The sequence below is a fragment of the Pristiophorus japonicus genome, chromosome 10 (genome assembly GCF_044704955.1).
Source record: "Pristiophorus japonicus isolate sPriJap1 chromosome 10, sPriJap1.hap1, whole genome shotgun sequence".
Taxonomy (NCBI): domain Eukaryota; kingdom Metazoa; phylum Chordata; class Chondrichthyes; family Pristiophoridae; genus Pristiophorus; species Pristiophorus japonicus.
The window spans coordinates 54,562,616-54,580,225 of NC_091986.1; the positions used below are offsets into that span (position 1 = coordinate 54,562,616).

The 17,610-nt window shown below is 48.0% G+C and overlaps 1 protein-coding gene across 1 annotated transcript in view; it reads left to right on the plus strand.

Moving 5' to 3' along the window:
- Positions 1-17,610, plus strand: part of myo16 (myosin XVI) — a 1,091,439-nt gene that overhangs the window by 905,032 nt on the left and 168,797 nt on the right. The gene's annotated exons all lie outside the window — the stretch shown is intronic.

Genomic DNA, 17,610 nt, shown 5'->3' on the forward strand with positions numbered 1-17,610 from the left:
AACGATGTTTAATAGGGTGATTAGTAATACTTCAGCCAGGTAGCTCCAGCTATCCCAGGCTAGGCAATGCGGGAGGGGTGCTTCAGTGGTGTGTGGGGCCTAGCTGTAAGCAAGACCCCCACACACACTTCCACACACACACACCCGCCGCGATGTTCCGGCCCTCGAAAGGTCTTCTTTCCTCCCCCCACCGATACAACAAAGTCTTTCGGGGAATGCACTAAAACACACCCACCTGTCGAAGATTGTAGAAATGGCTCTCCCTCCTTCCACACTGGATGGTGTTTTCTCAGGTTGTTGTTTTCCCCCTCTCTCCAACTCTCTGTAGCAGTAATAAAGTTGATACATTTTTCTGCTCTCCTCCTCTCCCTCTGGACGTTGAATTGTAGTAAAGCAGCCCCCTCCTCCTCTTCATGGGCTGGTCTCAGGGCTCACTCCAGGCCTTCCAGGCAGGAGCAAAGCAGGGAGTTCCTTCTCTCACAGCAGCACAGCTCCAACTGATTAGGCCACGCCTCCAAAGCTCCACCATTGGTCCACAGATTCCCTGAAAGTTGCAGGCCAGGTGGATAAGGTGGTTAAGAACGCATTTGGAATGCTTGCCTTTATTAGCCAAGACATAGAATATAAGAGCAGGGAGGTTATACTTGGATTGAATAATACTTTGGTTCATCATCATCATAGGCAGTCACCCGGAATCGAGGAAGACTTGCTCCCACTCTAAAAATGAGTCCTTTGGTGGCTGAACAGTCCAATATGAGAACCACAGTCCCTGTCGCAGGTGGGACAGATAGTCGTTGAGGGAAAGGGTGGGTGGGACTGGTTTGCCGCACCTCTTTCTGTTGTGCACTTGATTTCTGCACACTCGAGGTGCTCAGCGCCCTCCCGGATGCACTTACTCTTGGCCACAGCTGGAGTACTGCATACATTTCTGGTCGCTGTATTATAGGAAGGGCGTGATTGCACTTGAGAGGGTGCAGAGGTGACATACCAGAATGCTGCCTGGAATGGAGAATCTTAGTTATAAGGACAGATTGGATCGGCTGGGTTTGTTCTCATTGGAACAGAGAAGGTTGAGAGGAGACATCATTGAAGTGTACAAAATATTGAGGGGCCTGGACATAGTGGATATTAAGAGCCTATTTCCATTGGTGGAGGGGTCTATTACGAGGGGGGCATAGTTTTAAGGTGGTTGGTGGAAGGTTTAGAGGGGATTTGAGGGGGGGCTTCTTTAAGCAGAGAGTTGTGGAGATCTGGAACTCGCTGCCTGGAAGAGTGGTGGATGCAGAAACCCTCACCACTTTTAAGAGATGGTTGGATGGGCACTTAAAGTGCCGTAACCTGCAGGGTTACGGATCTAGAGCTGGGATTAGACGAGACAACCTCTTGTTGGTCGGTGCAGATATGATGGTAATTACTGCAGGGAATAGAATACAGCCAGGGTGATCTACTGGACTAGTTTTGATCGCCTGGATGGGTCGGAGAGGAATTTCCCCAGATTTTTTTCTTCCCAATTTGGCCTGGGTTTTTATCTGGTTGTTGCCTCTCCCAGGAGATCACATGGCTCTGGTTGGGGTGAAGTGTAGAAAGTTTCAGTGCAAGGGGTTTCACAATTGTGTGAGACGGACTAGTTGGGCTGGATGCTCTTTGCCTTTCCGTCATTGTTCATAGGTTTACATGTAACCTTCAAGGCTGTTCACCGAGGGCCATGTGGCTCTTTGTCGACCGGCGCAGACACGATGGGCCGAAGTGGCCTCCTTCTGTGCTGTAAATTTCTATGTTTCTATACATAAGGGCCGAATCCCAGTTTGGGGGCTCCTAAAGAGTGCTGACAGGGAGCACTGGTCAGGAAATCAGGGGCCCACAATCTCTGATTTTCTGCCCATTTGCTTAAATGGTGTGGTAGCCTAGTGGTTATGGAATTGTACTAACAACAGTGTTTCTGAGTTTAAATCCAACCATAGCAAGTTATGAATTTAATAAATTTGGTCATTTGTTGGTTGGTACCAAAAAATGACCATGAAAACTGTTAAATTGTTGTAAAACCCCAACTGTTTTACTAACGTCCTTCAGGGAAGGGATCCTGACACCCTTACTTGTTCTTGACATTAATGTGACTATAGTCCAAAACAATGTGGTTTACTCTGAATGACAACAGGGAATCTTGGGATGATCAATAAATGCTGCCTTGATAGCATCGGTCACATCCAAAAACTGCAAAACAGTCTGGAGATTTCCTAACCAGTCCTCATTAGGAACAGCCGATTGGGCGATCGGCCTTTATAATGGTGCAGCCAATACAAATTTGTGGGATTAAGTATAAATAATTGCATCAATTTCATCAAACATGGAACTAGTCACAATTTAGCATTGTGCAACATTTCGATTTTTAGAGGTTTCATTTAAAGTTCTGTTGGGAAAAATGAACAGAATATGTAGTGTGTAGAACATATTTAAGGGAAAACATTTACTACAGGTAAAATGCATCTTTCCCTGAATGAGATTCCGATCTCTATTGCTCCATTAATGATATTTTTTTTAATTAAAGAAATGCTTTTGATTCAATTGTTGGTTATTTGTCTTGATCAGTTCCAGCACAGAGTCTCGCTTGATAGGAGTATGGAGTGGAGAATCAGGCATGAAGGTCAGTGCTCCTGGAACTCCTGATTTTCCGATGATTAAAATGAATCACCGGAAAATCGTGAGTGTCACAGTTTGGTGCATTGACCTTGGCACCCAAATTTTAATCAGTGCTTCCGCCAAACAGGACTGGAGCCTGACAAAATTTAACACCATTGTTAAAGTATAACATTGAGTATTTTTCCACTGTGTCAGAGTTTCTGTTCCATTCTCATTAGAATTTGTCATCCAATTCTGAAATTTGAGAAGCTTCGGAGGAGAAATTGGGCTACATTGCGCCTCCCGTTAGCTCCCCCAGGCGCTGTGCTGGCACTGGACCTCGCGCTCCAGCATCACCGTCAGAGGCAACTGAGGCACAGAAAAACACTGCAAAATGTGGCCAGTGTGGAGGCTCTCAACAGGAGGCCATACCCTCCCAGGGAATTCCGGCAGCAGTTCTCCTACATCAATTTAACTGAGGTACAATGTGTTCAAAGGCTACAATTCAGCAGGACGTGGTCACAGAGCTCTGCCATCTCCTGCAACCAAATCCCGAGCCTCAGACTACGTATAGTGTCTCCCCAGAGGACGAGGATGGGCTAGAGGACGGCTCTCTCAGTGGCAGTCAAGGTCACCATGGCGCTCAATTTCCACGCCTGTGGATCCTTCCAGTGTGCAACAAGAGATATCTGCAACATCTCCCAGTTTGCCGGGCATTGCTGCATCCGCAAGGCCACAGATGCTCTCTACAGAAGGAGGAGAGACTACATTTCCTTCCTCATCAGAAGCAGCTGGAGCGTGCATGTGGCTTTGCCAGGATAGCGGCTTCCCCATATTGCAGGGCACCATTGACTGCACCCACATCGCTTTGCGGTCATCGCATAATAATCCTAACATATTCCGTTAGGCTACCACTCACTTAACGTGCAGTTGGTATCCGACCACACACAACGAATCCTCACCATCAATGCCCGTTATCCTGGCAGCAGGCACAATGCATTCATCTGTGCCAGACTGGTGTGCCAGCTCTCTTCCAGCCGCCACATCAAGCTCGTGGCTGGCTGCTCGGAGACAAGGGCTATCCACTCTCCGCAACCCCAACATTCCTGCCCAGCACTCAGATAATGAGAGCTATGCTGCCACCAGGAACATCATTGAGCAGACCATCGGAGTGCTCAAGCAATGGTTCTGTTGCCTTGACCACTTGGGAGGAGCTCTTCAGTACTCGGCTGAGCGGGTGTCCCTTTTCATCATTGTTTGCTGCATGCTGCACAACTTGGCCATCATGAGGGTGCAGCCATTACCACCAGGCATAGCTCCACCACATTAGGAGGAGGAAGAGGAGGAGGAGAAGGAAGAGGAGGACAAGGAGGAGCAGGAGGAGGAAGACGAAGAGGAGGAGGATGAGGAGGAGGAGGAACAGGAGCAGCAGCAGCAGCAACGGAGGAGGCAGGCACTCAATTGGTCATTTGCAAGGGCGGTCCGTGAGCGTCTCATCAGACTGGTTCCAATGAATTCCAGGCTAATTCAAAATTGGTCTGCACGTCCCCATCAGCACCTCCATTTCACATTCCTTAGCAGCACCAAATATGCAACATTCTAATTAAATTTTTATTATAAAACATTAACCACATATATATACAACAATTATGTTGACTTTTCACCCTTCTTAACACTGCCTTTAATGATTCTACTGCTCCTACGTAGTGCTTCCCCAGTGGCTGCAGCACAGCTGGCGGAAGGCAGCTTACTGTCAGGGCCAGAGATTACAGATGGCCTTGCAAGATGCTCTCGACCAGCTGTAGGCCTGGAAGGCCCGGCTGTAGACTGCACCACCTCAGGCTGGGCGGCGGCAGTCTGAGCTGGCTGGGTGACAGGCAGCAACAAGTGCAATGGCAGAGTGCAATGGTGGGGTCAGGAATGCTGTCATCCTGAGAGAGGACAGCAGGTTCCTGCTCCACTGTCTCACTGCCACACACCCGGGGCAGCACCTCAGCATTCCCGCCAATCTTCACAGATTGGTGGGCTTTCTGCAACACCGTGAGATCCCTGGTCGACTGTGGTGAACAGAGCGACGCTGGCAGCAGTCAGAGCTCACGTGGCATCCAGCTGAGACTGCATGAGAACAGTCTGAGCTTCAATGCCAGCAACCGTTCTCTGCATTACAGCACTAAAACATTGAGTTGCTTCTGCATGTGCTGCAATGAAGACTGCCACATCACCCAAGAGGCGTCATGAGATCTGGGTCCCCACGGTCTCTCTGGGAGTCCACCATCGTCTGCAGACTGCACATGATGGGCTCCATGGTGTGCGCAGAGCTCTGCAATGCTGGAGGCTGACTCCTCCACGCTCCTTACCATTACTGACAGGCACCCTTGCCATTACACCTATCATCTCGGAGTGCATGGCCGTTACCCTTGTTGTGAATGTCTCCCCATCAAGGTCCTTCCGGGGAGCTAGCCCCCGAGCTACCCTTCCCCCTTTGCCTTGTAAGTGGTTTTGCCCTTGGTAGTTTCGAATCACCTCCCTTACAACAGTTCTTGACCTCGGGAATTATACTAGTGAACAGAATACACAGTTATAGACAGATCTTTTGGTCTCAACCATCACAATGCTTTTATTCAAGTTAAAGCACACACCTGCTCCTAGTAAAACACACCCTGGTGGCATAAAGCAAACAAACATTACAACACACAACACTGGCCCATCTGAACAGGCCCCTATTGCGAAGTACCCACGACTAAAACACCCCTGCTCGGCTCAATAGTGCCCCACCGAAACTGTCCATCAGACTGTGCGTACGCCTATGATCTGCGCAGAATCTCCCCATTAAACACGACACACGACACCCCTTCACACTATGCGGTGGTCTAAAGGATGTGAGGGCTGGGATAATGCTCACCAGTTACCCCTTTTGCTTATTCGCTGCTTCTCCCGATGAGGCGTATATGGTTCTGTACCAGTCTGTGGTTTCCAAGTCCAGTCTCAAGGTCAACTTCCCTTGTAGATGATGATTTCTTCTCTCCATCCCATACGGAGTGCTCGGTCCTTGAATGCGTTAAGCGAAGCAAGCAAGCGTAGAAGAGGAAAGAGAGAGAAAGAAATGGCAGCAAACTGCCTACGCTTATACCTGAGAAAATGCTTGTTGAATCCTCGCGCCAAAAACCAGTCCTTTGCCAGAGGCAGTCCAACTAAAGAGCAATGAATCACATCTTCGGCCTGTGCCTTTGTTACTGGGCTCTTCCTGGGGATAAAGGCTCCAACGAGTCTGGGTGGCCGATAGCTTCCTTTGTCCTGTGGTTCCCGCGTTCCAGGGCTCTCAGTCATTTTGATGGCTTGAGTACTGACTAGTTTACCTGATCTCTCACTGATGCATTGCCATCACATGACAAAAGGGTCCTCCATCTGCTTTCAGCCATCCCAGACTATTCCCGCCCACCTGATGTGTATTCCTGTGGAACATGATGGGCCTGTCCCAGTCATGCTGTCAGCTTTTCTGAAATATGAAAAAGAAATGTACAAAACTTAAAGTCCAAAGTATTTACGCCAATGCTGTCGATGTTTCGCTGATGCTTACAGTCCCCCCTTTGATATTTCAAGAAACCTTCTGGAATATCATACGTCCGCTGGTGCAAAAACATCATGGTCTCCAACTAACTCTATATACTTTACTTTCAAACACCCCAAATACATCCCTTAAAATACAACACAAAAACACATTCATACAACATATTTACAGAGAAAAACATTCAGGTTCAATCTTTAACCAAGGTCTCCCACTGACTTCAAGGACAGCCGCAACAAATACATTGCCATGAGAAACTGTATAATTACAAGAGTGTGCGAGCAAATCCAGATCCGTGGAGGAACTTCTACATTCAAACCAATGTCCCACCAGGGCGGGGAATTTATCCCTTTAATTTCCCCCCCTGTATTCCGGTTTGTCTGTTCCAATGTAAAATAATGTTTCTGCGAGAGCGCGACGGCTTTTATTAACGTTGTGAGGTGTTCGGGCAGAAAAAGAATCTGATATCTGAACTGTGTGATGTACTGATGCAGATTATGCATTGTGTTGTTCACTGTGATGTGTATCGTGGATGGCTCTGGGATTGGAAGGATGCACTCTTATGCCACTTGAACTTCGATGTGGGGTTTGAAGCAGAAAGTCATGTCGGTGACCAGACACCAAGTGTCGCGGTGCACCCGGTACTGGTCCACGCTCGTCGTGACGCCGTATGTCCCAATGCCCGCATATGCTACCTGAGGTGGAACATGGCTCTGGGCCATCAGCTCCATGGTGCAATTAATAGGCTCTGCACTCTCTGATTCAAACCTGCACTCTGGCCGATCAAATGCGTTCAAGTGCTGGGGACACAATATGACATGTGCGCCCCTGCTCTGGCACCCCTTGAGGTCAATGCCAGTCATGGCATGCTCCCACTTTATTACAAACGGTGGGGCCCTATGGTACTGCACGTGCACCCTGTTGGGGTAAAAAGAAGACTTCTCTTCCTCAAGGTGGACTCCCTGATATAAGGAATCGACACCTGCCCGTATTGTATAGCGACAACGGAATCACGCAGACGAAACCTCGGTTTACCGGTTTTATTATTCGAACATGCTCGGTAAATGTTCCGATGAACACTTCCCAGAACAAAGGTTTTACAATTACAATTATACAATTTTCCGAGATGTGTGAGCCTCCTACAAAATCATCGATTGGCCTACTGCTCATACTGACTTGGAGTGGTTCTCTCCCACCTGTTCATCTCCCATGGTGTCACCCTCCCAGAATATGTTCAACTTTGCCTCAGTTTCTCATGACGTGTTGATTGACCTTGCTTCCTAGGGTTTGGTATCTTTCTAGGATGTTGATTCTCCACTGCCCTTGTTATTCAGTACTGAGTGTATGCTTTCATCTTCCATCTAATAACATCTGAATGGGGGTATGCTGGGTTAGTAGAACGATCAGGGACAATCCCGTAAAGAGTTGTGAGCGCTTTATGGCCCAATGCGTGGCTAGGAGATGCCTCTTGCAATTGGAATATGCCTGTTCTACATCTGTGAGGACTCTTGATGAGTTTGCCGTGCCGCTCCTGGAGCAGCACCACGCTCAAACTGTCCCCGCTGGCTGCTACTTCCAAAAAGAAGTCCTCCCCACCATTAATCGCCCCTAATGCGGGGGCCGTCTGCAGGTCTCCCTTGAGGTGATTAAATGCTGCCGTGCAGTTCTCATCCCATTCCTATCCGACTCCCTTGCGGAGGAGCCGAAGCAGAGGGGCTGCCGTGGTGGCGTAATATTTAATAAAATCCCTACAGTACCCCGTGCGCCCTAGGAAGGATCTCACCCCAGTCACTGTCATGGGGGCTGATAACTCCTGTACCGTCTTCCGTTTGGCCTCGTCTATAGCCCTTTCCCCAGCCCTCATGGGCAGCCCAAGGAATTTTACTTCCCTCTGACCGATCTGAGCTTTCTTAGGATTGACCTTGAACCCTGTCTCTCTCAGCTGCTCCAGCAGCTCGGCCAGCAGCGGACCATGCTCCTCTCACTCATCGGAGAACAAAATAAAATCGTCCACATACTGCACCAACTGCTGGGGTCTGCTGAATCCCTTTAAGGCGTCTGCCATACTGTGGTGGAATATGGAGGGGCTGTAATGAAATCCCTGGGGAAGGCATGTCCATGTGTACTGCTGTCCTTTAAAAGTGAAGGCAAACTTGTACTGGTCTTTCCGTTTCAGGGGAATCGACCAAAACTCATGTGAAATGTCCAGCACCGTAACTGTGGTTATGGTTGCTGGAATACTCCCTATCAGCTACGGCCGCGACTGTGGGCGCACAGGCTGTGATATTTTTGTTGAGCGCCCAATAGTCCACATTGGCTCTCCAGGACTGGTCCGGTTTCCTAACCGGTCAAAACGGTGAGTTCACGTGCGTGGCTTTGGGCCTCAACCCTTCCTGTGCTACCAGGGATCCCAGTGCCAACGCCAAGTCGGCCTTTGCCTCTCTGAGGAAACAGTGACCTGTGGCCGTGACATGGGGTCCCCCTGTTGTCGGACTTCCACCCCCGTCACCCTACCACAGTCGCGTTTGTGTGTGGCGAATGATGCGAGATTGCCTTTTCCTTTCCCTTTCCCTTTCCTTGGGATCACTACAACTTCTCTCTCCTTATCGGAACCCACTGCTCCCAAAGGCAATGATTCCTCAAATCCACGATGATCCTGTGGGCTAACATAAAGTCGGCCCCTGACCCTGATTGTTCCCATTTTATTTGGACGCATTCTCACCTGGTGTGGATGGATCCTAAATCTATGGCTAACGGCTTGGACATCACCCCCACCTGCTCGTTCCCAGTGAACCCCACGAGACTGAATGGAACCTTGCTGGACCAGGATGAATCAGTCGGGTTACTCGCATGGATCACCGTGCTCGAAGCTCCAGTGTCCACCAAGTACCGGAAACTCTTTGGAGTTCTTTGAAGATGTAACGAACAGGGTGGATAAAGGGGAACCAGTTGATGTGGTGTATTTGGACTTCTAGAAGGCATTTGACAAGGTGCCACATAAAAGGTTCCTGCACAAGATAAAAGTTCACGGGGTAATATATTAGCATGGAGAGAGGATTGGCTAACTAACAGAAAACAGAGAGTCGGTATAAATTCTCTGGTTGGCAACCAGTAAATAGTGGGGTGCAGCAGAGATCAGTGCTGGGACCCCAACTATTTACAATCTATATTAACGACTTGGAAGAAGGGACTGAGTGTAACATAATCAAGTTTGCTGACAATATAAAGATGGGAGGAAAAGCAACAAGTGAGGAGGACACAAAAAATCTGCAAAAGGACATAGACAAGCTAAGTGAGTGGGCAAAAATTTGGCAGATGGAGTGTAATGTTGGAAAGTGTGAGGTCACTTTGGCAGAAAAAATCAAAGAGCAAGTTACTATTTAAATGGAGAAAGATTGCAAAGTGCCGCAGTACAGCGGGACCTGGGGGTACTTGTCATAAAACACAAAAGTATAGTATGCAAGTACAGCAAGTGATCAGGAAGGCCAATGGTATCTTAGTCTTTATTGCAAAGGGGATGGAATATAAAAGCAGGGAAGTCTTACTGCAGCTATATAAGGTATTGGTGAGGACAAACCTGGAATACTGCATGCAGTTTTGGTTTCGATATTTACGAAAGGATGTACTTGCTTTGGAGGCAGTTCAGAGAAGGTTCACTAGGTTGATTCCGGGGATGAGGGGATTGACTTATGAGGAAAGGTTGAGTAGGTTGGACTTCTGCTCATTGGAATTCAGAAGAATGAGAAGTCATCTCATCGAAACGTATAAGATTATGAGGGGGCTTGACAGGCTGGATGCAGAGAGGATGTTTCCACTGATGGGGGAGACTCAAACTAGAGGGCACAATCTTAGAATAAGGGGCCGCCCATTTAAAACAGAGACGAGGAGAAATTTCTTCTCTCAGAGGGTTGTGAATCTGTGGAATTCGCTACCTCAGAGAGCTGTGGAAGCTGGGACATTGAATAAATTTAAGACAGAAATAGACGTTTTTTTAATCGATAACGGGGATAAGGGGTTATGGGAAGCGGGCAGGGAAGTGGAGCTGAGTCCATGATCAGATCAGCCCTGATCTTATTGAATGGCGGAGCAGGCTCGAGGGGCCGTATGGCCTACTCCTGTTCCTATTTCTTATGTTCTTATGTACTCTTGTTTATCCGGATCGCTCGGGGATTCAGCAATTCCGGGTAAAGCTAATATTTGAAGGTGATAAAACCACCCACGAAGATTTAGTTCATGTTATTTGAACGTGAACGTAATAAAACAAATGAAAATTGATTCATAACGTTTTGAAACTAAAAATTATTTTATTCTGTTAAAACTGAGATTGATTTTTAAAATAGCAATCTTATATCTGTTTGTTTAAATTAATTCATTTTCTTCTTAATTAAAATGTTGTGGATGATATGAATTTGCAGAACCTCATGAGAAGTAAAATGAGAATTCTCCTCAAAAAAACCAATGACACATTTCATTGCTTCTTCAACGCGTGTCCAACTCTTTTTTTGTTTTTCTTCAATTGCATTGTCTGAATCGCTCATCTCTTCGTCAGATTTGTCTTTATTGGTGACTATGCCGATAAGTTCCTCGTTAGTGTAAGTTTGTGTTACCTGTTTCGATGTCAACATCTATCCACTTAGCAATGTCACCTTCTGCTAGGAATTTAAGTGCATTTGTTTCGTGTGCACTGCTGACAATCTCCACAATTTCTTTTACAGCCTGTTTTTTATTAGCCCGTACATAAAAACCTTCGAATTCTCCGTCATCAGAAGCACTCTCTTCAAATATGACATTGGGCCACAACTTGCACCAGCACCTCTTCAATATAGCGTTTTTTACTTCTCACCATGTCAGCGAGCATGCATAGATGTCATCTTTAATATTGTATGCTCTCTGGAAATCAGAGATTGATTGATCGCTATTAATCAATTTGTGCATGAAGTTATTCCTATAATGGCACTTGAAGTTTTGTATGACACCTTGATCCATAGGTTGAACGAGCAAGGTCACATTGGGAGGCAAATAGCATGCAAAGATGTTGCCACAACTAGACACTAATTTTGACTCATGCGGGTGTGGTCTGCAATTGTCCAGAAGCAGCACACACTTTCCATTAGGTTTGCCTATTTTCTTCATGTTTTCTCGAGCTTCGGGGACGAATTCTGTTGAAAACCATTCTATGAATATGTCTATGTCCATCCATTCACTTTTCTGAACCTGATAGCTATCTGGTAAATGAGCAATTCCTTTTAAAGCACGTGGTTTCCTTGATTTGCGAATCACTAAAAGTGGAAGTCTATATTCTCCAGAGGCATTGGCACAATTCAAGATTGTTAACCTCTCCTTATTCATTTTAAAGCCTACAGCTTCCTTCTCCCCTGCTGCAGCCAACGTAGTAAGCCAGTCTCATCGGCGTTTCCTGCACCATTTCAGCAAATGTTCTTGAATAATTCTGTGCGGCCTCATTGTCTGCTAATTTTTTTTCGCCCGACACATCCAGCTGGCGAATGCCATGGCGATGCTTAAAACATGTGAGCCAGCCTTCTGAAAAAATGCACTCTTCAGTTACATTCATTCTCATCTTGAAATCCTTGGCCTTTGCTGTAATCATTGGCCCTGACCTTTCCACAACTTCAGACCGTTTCAAAGAAAAGCATTTAATATGCCCTTACTATACAGAATAAATGCACACGAGGCCCATACTTGAGAGAAGATCACTCTGTGACCAGTTACCTTTATTACCAAGACCTCAAGACACAGACGGTGGGTGGAGCTTCCCCTTTTATACTGGAAAGTCCAGGTTAAGAGTGTCTCCCACAAGTTCGCCCCCTGTGGTCAGTGTTCTCAAGGTGTACAACTTAGGTCAGCTTATGCATGGGTTACAATGACAGTTGAATACATGACATCACCTCCCCCCCAGTCTTATTGGGATCACAGGCTAAGTCTCTCTGATGGTTTACGCTCCCTTGTAGAGCGCCTGAGTTGGGGCTCCGGTTGTTGGGCGCTGGCCTGAGTGTCTGCTGTTTGCGGTGCCTCAGGCCTGTCCGGACAGCTCACAGTGACTGGGCTCTCTTCCACTTGGTTCCAGTGTTCGGTCACCTGTGGTGGAGTAAACTCTACGTCGTGTTCTTCCTCTGCTTGTTCTATGGGGTTGCTGAATCTCCTTTTAGTTTGATCCACGTGTTCGCGGCAGATTTGTCCATTGGTAAGTTTAACTACCAAAACCCTATTCCCCTCTTTGGCAATCACAGTGCCTACAAGCCATTTGGGCCCTGCAGCGTAATTAAGGACAAAAACAGGGTCATTGACATCAATACATCGCACCCTCGCATTCCTGTCATGGTAGTCACATTGTGACTGACGCCTGCTCTCAACAATTTCCTTCATAGTAGGGTGTATAAGGGACAACCTGGTTTTGAGCATTCTTTTCATTAGCAGCTCTGCGGGTGGAACCCCTGTGAGCGAGTGTGGTCGGGATCTATTGGCCAACAGGAGGCGTGATAAGCGGCTTTGTAGGGAACCCCCTTGGATTTTGAGCATCCCGTTTGATTATCTGCACTGCTCGTTCCACCTGGCTGTTTGAGGCCGGCTTGAACAGTGCCGTTCTGACATGGTTAATTCCATTGCCTGCCATGAAGTCCTGGAATTCAGTGCTTGTGAAGCACGGGCCATTGTCGCTGACCAAGACGTCCGGTAGACCATGGGTGGTGAACATTGCCCATAGACTTTCTACCGTGACAGAGGATGTGCCTGAATTTAAAATGGCACACTCAATCCATTTGGAGTAGGCGTCTATTACAACCAAAAACATTTTTCCCATGAAAGGACCTGCGTAGTCCACATGGATGCGTGAGCATAGCTTGGCGGGCCAGGACCGGGGGCTAAGTGGGGCTTCCCTGGGTGCGTTGCCCAGCTGAGCACACATGTTGCACCTGCGAACACATAGTTCCAGGTCTGCATCTATCCCTAGCCACCAAACGTGTGACCTGGCAATTGCCTTCATCATGACAATGCCCGGGTGCTCATTGTGAAGTTCTCTGATAAACACCTCTCTGCCTTTCTGGGGCATGACTACTCGGTTTCTCCACAGTAGGCAATCGGCCTGAATCGAGAGTTCATCCTTGCGCCTATAAAACGGTTTAAATTCCTCAGGGCAATTCTGAGGGAAGGCATCATCTCGCCAGTCGAATTCAGTGACTGGTCGAGCCTGATTGTGTCGGTGCTCAAGGCGGATGGGTCGGTCAGGATATGTGGTGATTACAAGTCCACCATCAAGGTGAGACGATCAGGGACACTTCTTTGCCTGGTTGATTGTCTCGGTGCAGATGCTGGTATTGGTGAATCATTTGTTGGGCCCTCACTGGGCTGCTGTGCAGCTGGCCGTGCTGGGCTGCCTGGTGTGGTGGGTCCTGCTGGGCTGCTGTGGAATGATGGGTTCTGTTCGTGGCCAGCCGCAGTGTCGGTTGCCACTGATGTGTATGTTGTGGGGGTTAAAGAAGGTAGGGTCCAAAGTGGGTTGCTCAGGATAGTCCGTGAATCTCAGTTTGATTTGGTCCAAGTGTTTCCGGTGAATGAGTCCATTTGAAAGTTTGACCCGAAACACCCTGCTCTCCTCTTTGGCCACAACAGTGCCAGGAAGCCACTTGGGACCTTGTCCATAATTCAATACAAATACAGGACCATTGATTTCAATTTCGCGTGACACATTTGCGCTATCATGATATCTACTTTGTTGAAGGCGCCTGCTCTCTACTTGTTCATGTAGATCGGGGTGAACTAACGAGAGCCTTGTCTTAAGTGCCCTTTTCATGAGCAGTTCAGCAGGTGGAATCCCAGTGAGCGAATGGGGTCTCGTGCGGTAACTGAGCAGGACTCGGGATAGGTGATTCTGCAGTGACCTTCTTCAGGCCCTGCTTGATAGTTTGCACTGTTCTCTCTGCCTGACCATTGGATGCTGGTTTGAACGGGGCAGATGTGACATGTTTGATCCCGTTGCGGGTCATGAATTCTTTGAACTCAGCACTGGTAAAACATGACCCGTTGTCGCTCACAAGGAAATTGGGTAGTCCGTGCGTGGCAAACATGGCCCGCAGGCTTTCAGTGGTGGCAGTGGACGTGCTTGCCGACATTATCTCACAGTCAATCCATTTGGAGTATGCATCTACAACCACAAGGAATATTTTACCCAAAAACGGGCCTGCATAGTCAACATGAACCCTAGACCACGGTTTGGAGGCCAAGACCATAAACTTAGCGGCGCCTATCTGGGTGCATTACTTAACTGCGAGCATGTGTTACATCTATGCACACAGGACACTAAGTCCGCATCGATACTGGGCTACCGCACGTGGGATCTGGCTATCGCTTTCATCATTACGATGCCTGGGTGGGTACTGTGGAGGTCACTTATGAAGGTGTCTCTGCCCTTCTTGGGAACCACTACCCAGTTTCCCCACAGATGGCAGTCTGCCTGTATAGACATTTCATCTTTGCGCCGCTGGAACGGCTTTATCTCTTCCTGCATTTCCATTGGGACACTGGACCATCTCCCGTGAAGCACATAGTTTTTAACGAGGGACAGTCAGGGGTCCTGGCTCATCCAGGTTCTAATCTGTCGGGCTGTGACGGGTGATTGCTCACTCTCAAATGCTTCCATAACCATGACAAATCTGCGGGCTGCGCCATTTCCACCCCCATGGTGGGCAATGGCAGCCTACTGAGCATCGGCACAATTTTCTGTGCCTGGCCTGTGGCGGATGGCGTAGTTGTATGCGGACAACGTGAGCGTCCATCTCTGGATGCGAGCCGATGCATTAGTATTGATCCCCTTAGTCTCGGAAAACAGGGATATCAATGGTTTATGGTCAGTTTCCAATTCAAATTTTAGCCCAAACAGATATTGATGCATTTTCTTTACCCCATAGACACACGCTAAAGCTTCTTTTTCAATCATGCTGTAGGCTCTCTCAGCCTTAGACAGACTCCTGGATGGATAAGCAACCATTTGCAATTTCCCAAAATCATTAGCTGGTTGCAATACACACCCGACGCCATGCGACGATGCATCACATGCTAGTACCAAACGCTTACTTGATCATACAACACAAGCAATTTGTTTGGGCATAACCAATTTTCTAGCTTTTACAGAGGCATTTTCTTGGCTTTTGCCCCATACCCATCACCTCCTTTACGCAGTAAGGCGTGCAGTGGTTCCAGCAGTGTGCTGAGACCCAGTATGAAGTTCCCAAAATAGTTCAGGAGTCCTAGAAACGACCGCAGCTCTGTCACGTTCTGTGGCCTCGGTGCGTTCTTGATTGCCTCCATCTTCGAATCGGTGGGCCTGATGTCGTCCGCCGCGATTCTTCTCGCCAGGAACTCCACTTCAGGTGCCAGGAAAATGCACTTCGAGCATTTTAACCTGAGCCCCACGTGGTTGAATCGACTAAGAACCTCCTCCTGGTTCTGCAGATGCTCACTTATGTCCAAATCTGTAACCAAGCTGTTGTCCTGGAAGACCACAATGTGCGGGACCAACTTCAGTAAGCTTTCCATGTTTCTCTGGAATATCGCCGCAGCTGATCGAATTCCAAACGGGCATCTGTTATAAATGAAGAGGACTTTCTGAGTGTTGATCCAGGTGAGGGCATTCGATGATCCCTCCAGCTCCTGCGTCATGTAGGCTGAGGTCAAGTCCAGCTTCGTGAACGTCTTTCCTCCCGCGAGCATAGCAAAAAGGTAATCGGCCTTTGGTAGTGGGTATTGTTCCTGTCGGGAGAAATGATTGATAGTTACTTTGTAATCACCACAGATTCTGACAGTGCCGTCTCCCTTGAGGACAGGAACGATCGGGCTGGCACACTCGTTGAATTCGATCGGTGAAATGATGACCTCTCTTTGCAGCCGGTCTAGCTCGATCTCTACCCTTTCTCTCATCATGTACAGTACTGCTCTCGCCTTGTGATGGATGGGTCGTGCCCCCGGAATTAGGTGGATCTGCACTTTTGCTCCTTGGAACTTCCCGATGCCTGGTTCGAACAGCGAAGGGAACTTGTTTAAGACCTGGGCACATGAAGTGTTGTCAACGGACGAGAGCGCTCGGACATCACCCCAGTTCCAGCATATCTTTCCCAGCAAGCTTCTGCCGAGCAGCATGGGATCATCGCCCAGTACCACCCAGAGTGGTAGCTTGTGCACCGCTCCATCGTAGGAGACCTTTACAGTAGCACTGCCGATTACGGGAATCAGTTCCTTTGTGTAAGTTCTCAGTTTAGTGCAAATGGGAGTCAAGATTGGTCTTGAGGCTTTGCTGCACCACAATTTTTCGAAAGTCATTTTGCACATAATGGACTGGCTCGCACCTGTGTCCAGCTCCATTGACACCGGGAGTCCATTTAATTCAACCTTCAGCATTATCGGGGGACACTTTGTGGTAAATGTGTGCACCCCATATTCCTCTGCCTCCTCGGTCTGAGGCTCTGGTTCGTTGTGATCCGCCGTGAATCTGTCCTCCTCTGCAACATGGTGGTTTGCAGGATTAACAGAATTTGCAGCTCACCTGCACATACGTTGGAGGTGTCCCATTGTTCCACAGCCCTTGCAAATGTACCCTTTCAAGCGGCATGAATGGAAACGATGATCACTCTCACAGCGCCAACAAGGTGTTAATGGCCTTGCATTCATCATCCTTGTGGTGGACTCTGAGACATCTGCGGACGTGCAGCTGCAGGTATGTGGGGTCTGCCCTGTACGTTGCGATTTGAAAACAACATCACTTTTTTCACAGTACTTGTAGCAGCACTCGTGTGCTGAGAAATTTGCATAGTATTGTCACTGGTTGCAATGAACGCCTGGCCTTACTCAAGGCTGGGGTCTCTACAGTCAAAAGTTTGCGAAGTATCATTTCATGGCCAATGCCAAGTACAAAGAAGTCCCTGCACATGTGCTCCAAATGTCCTTCAAGTTCGCAATGTCCTGCAAGGTGTCTTAGCTCGGCGACATAACTCGTCACTTCCTAGCCTTCAGACCTTTTTTAGGTGTAAAACCGGTATCTCACCATCAGAACACTTTCCTTCGGGTTCAAATGCTCCCGGGCCAGTGTGCACAAATCATCGTACGATTTCTCTGTGGGTTTCGCTGGAGCAAGCAGGTTTTTCATGAGGCCATACGTTGGTGTGAGGAGAATCGCCCTTCGTTTGGCAGCGTTCACTTCTCCTTCCAGCTCGTTGGCCACGAGGTATTGGTCGAGTCGCTCCACGAAGGTTTCCCAATCATCTCCCTCCGAGAATTTCTCCAGGATGCCCACTGTTCTCTGCATCATTGGGTTCGTCATTTGTATCTCGTCACCAGTTGTTATGTATGAATAAAGAGTCTGACTGGATACTGGGAGCTCAAAGTTAACTGTGACCTTAGTCTTTTATTGCATGTCTCCAGAG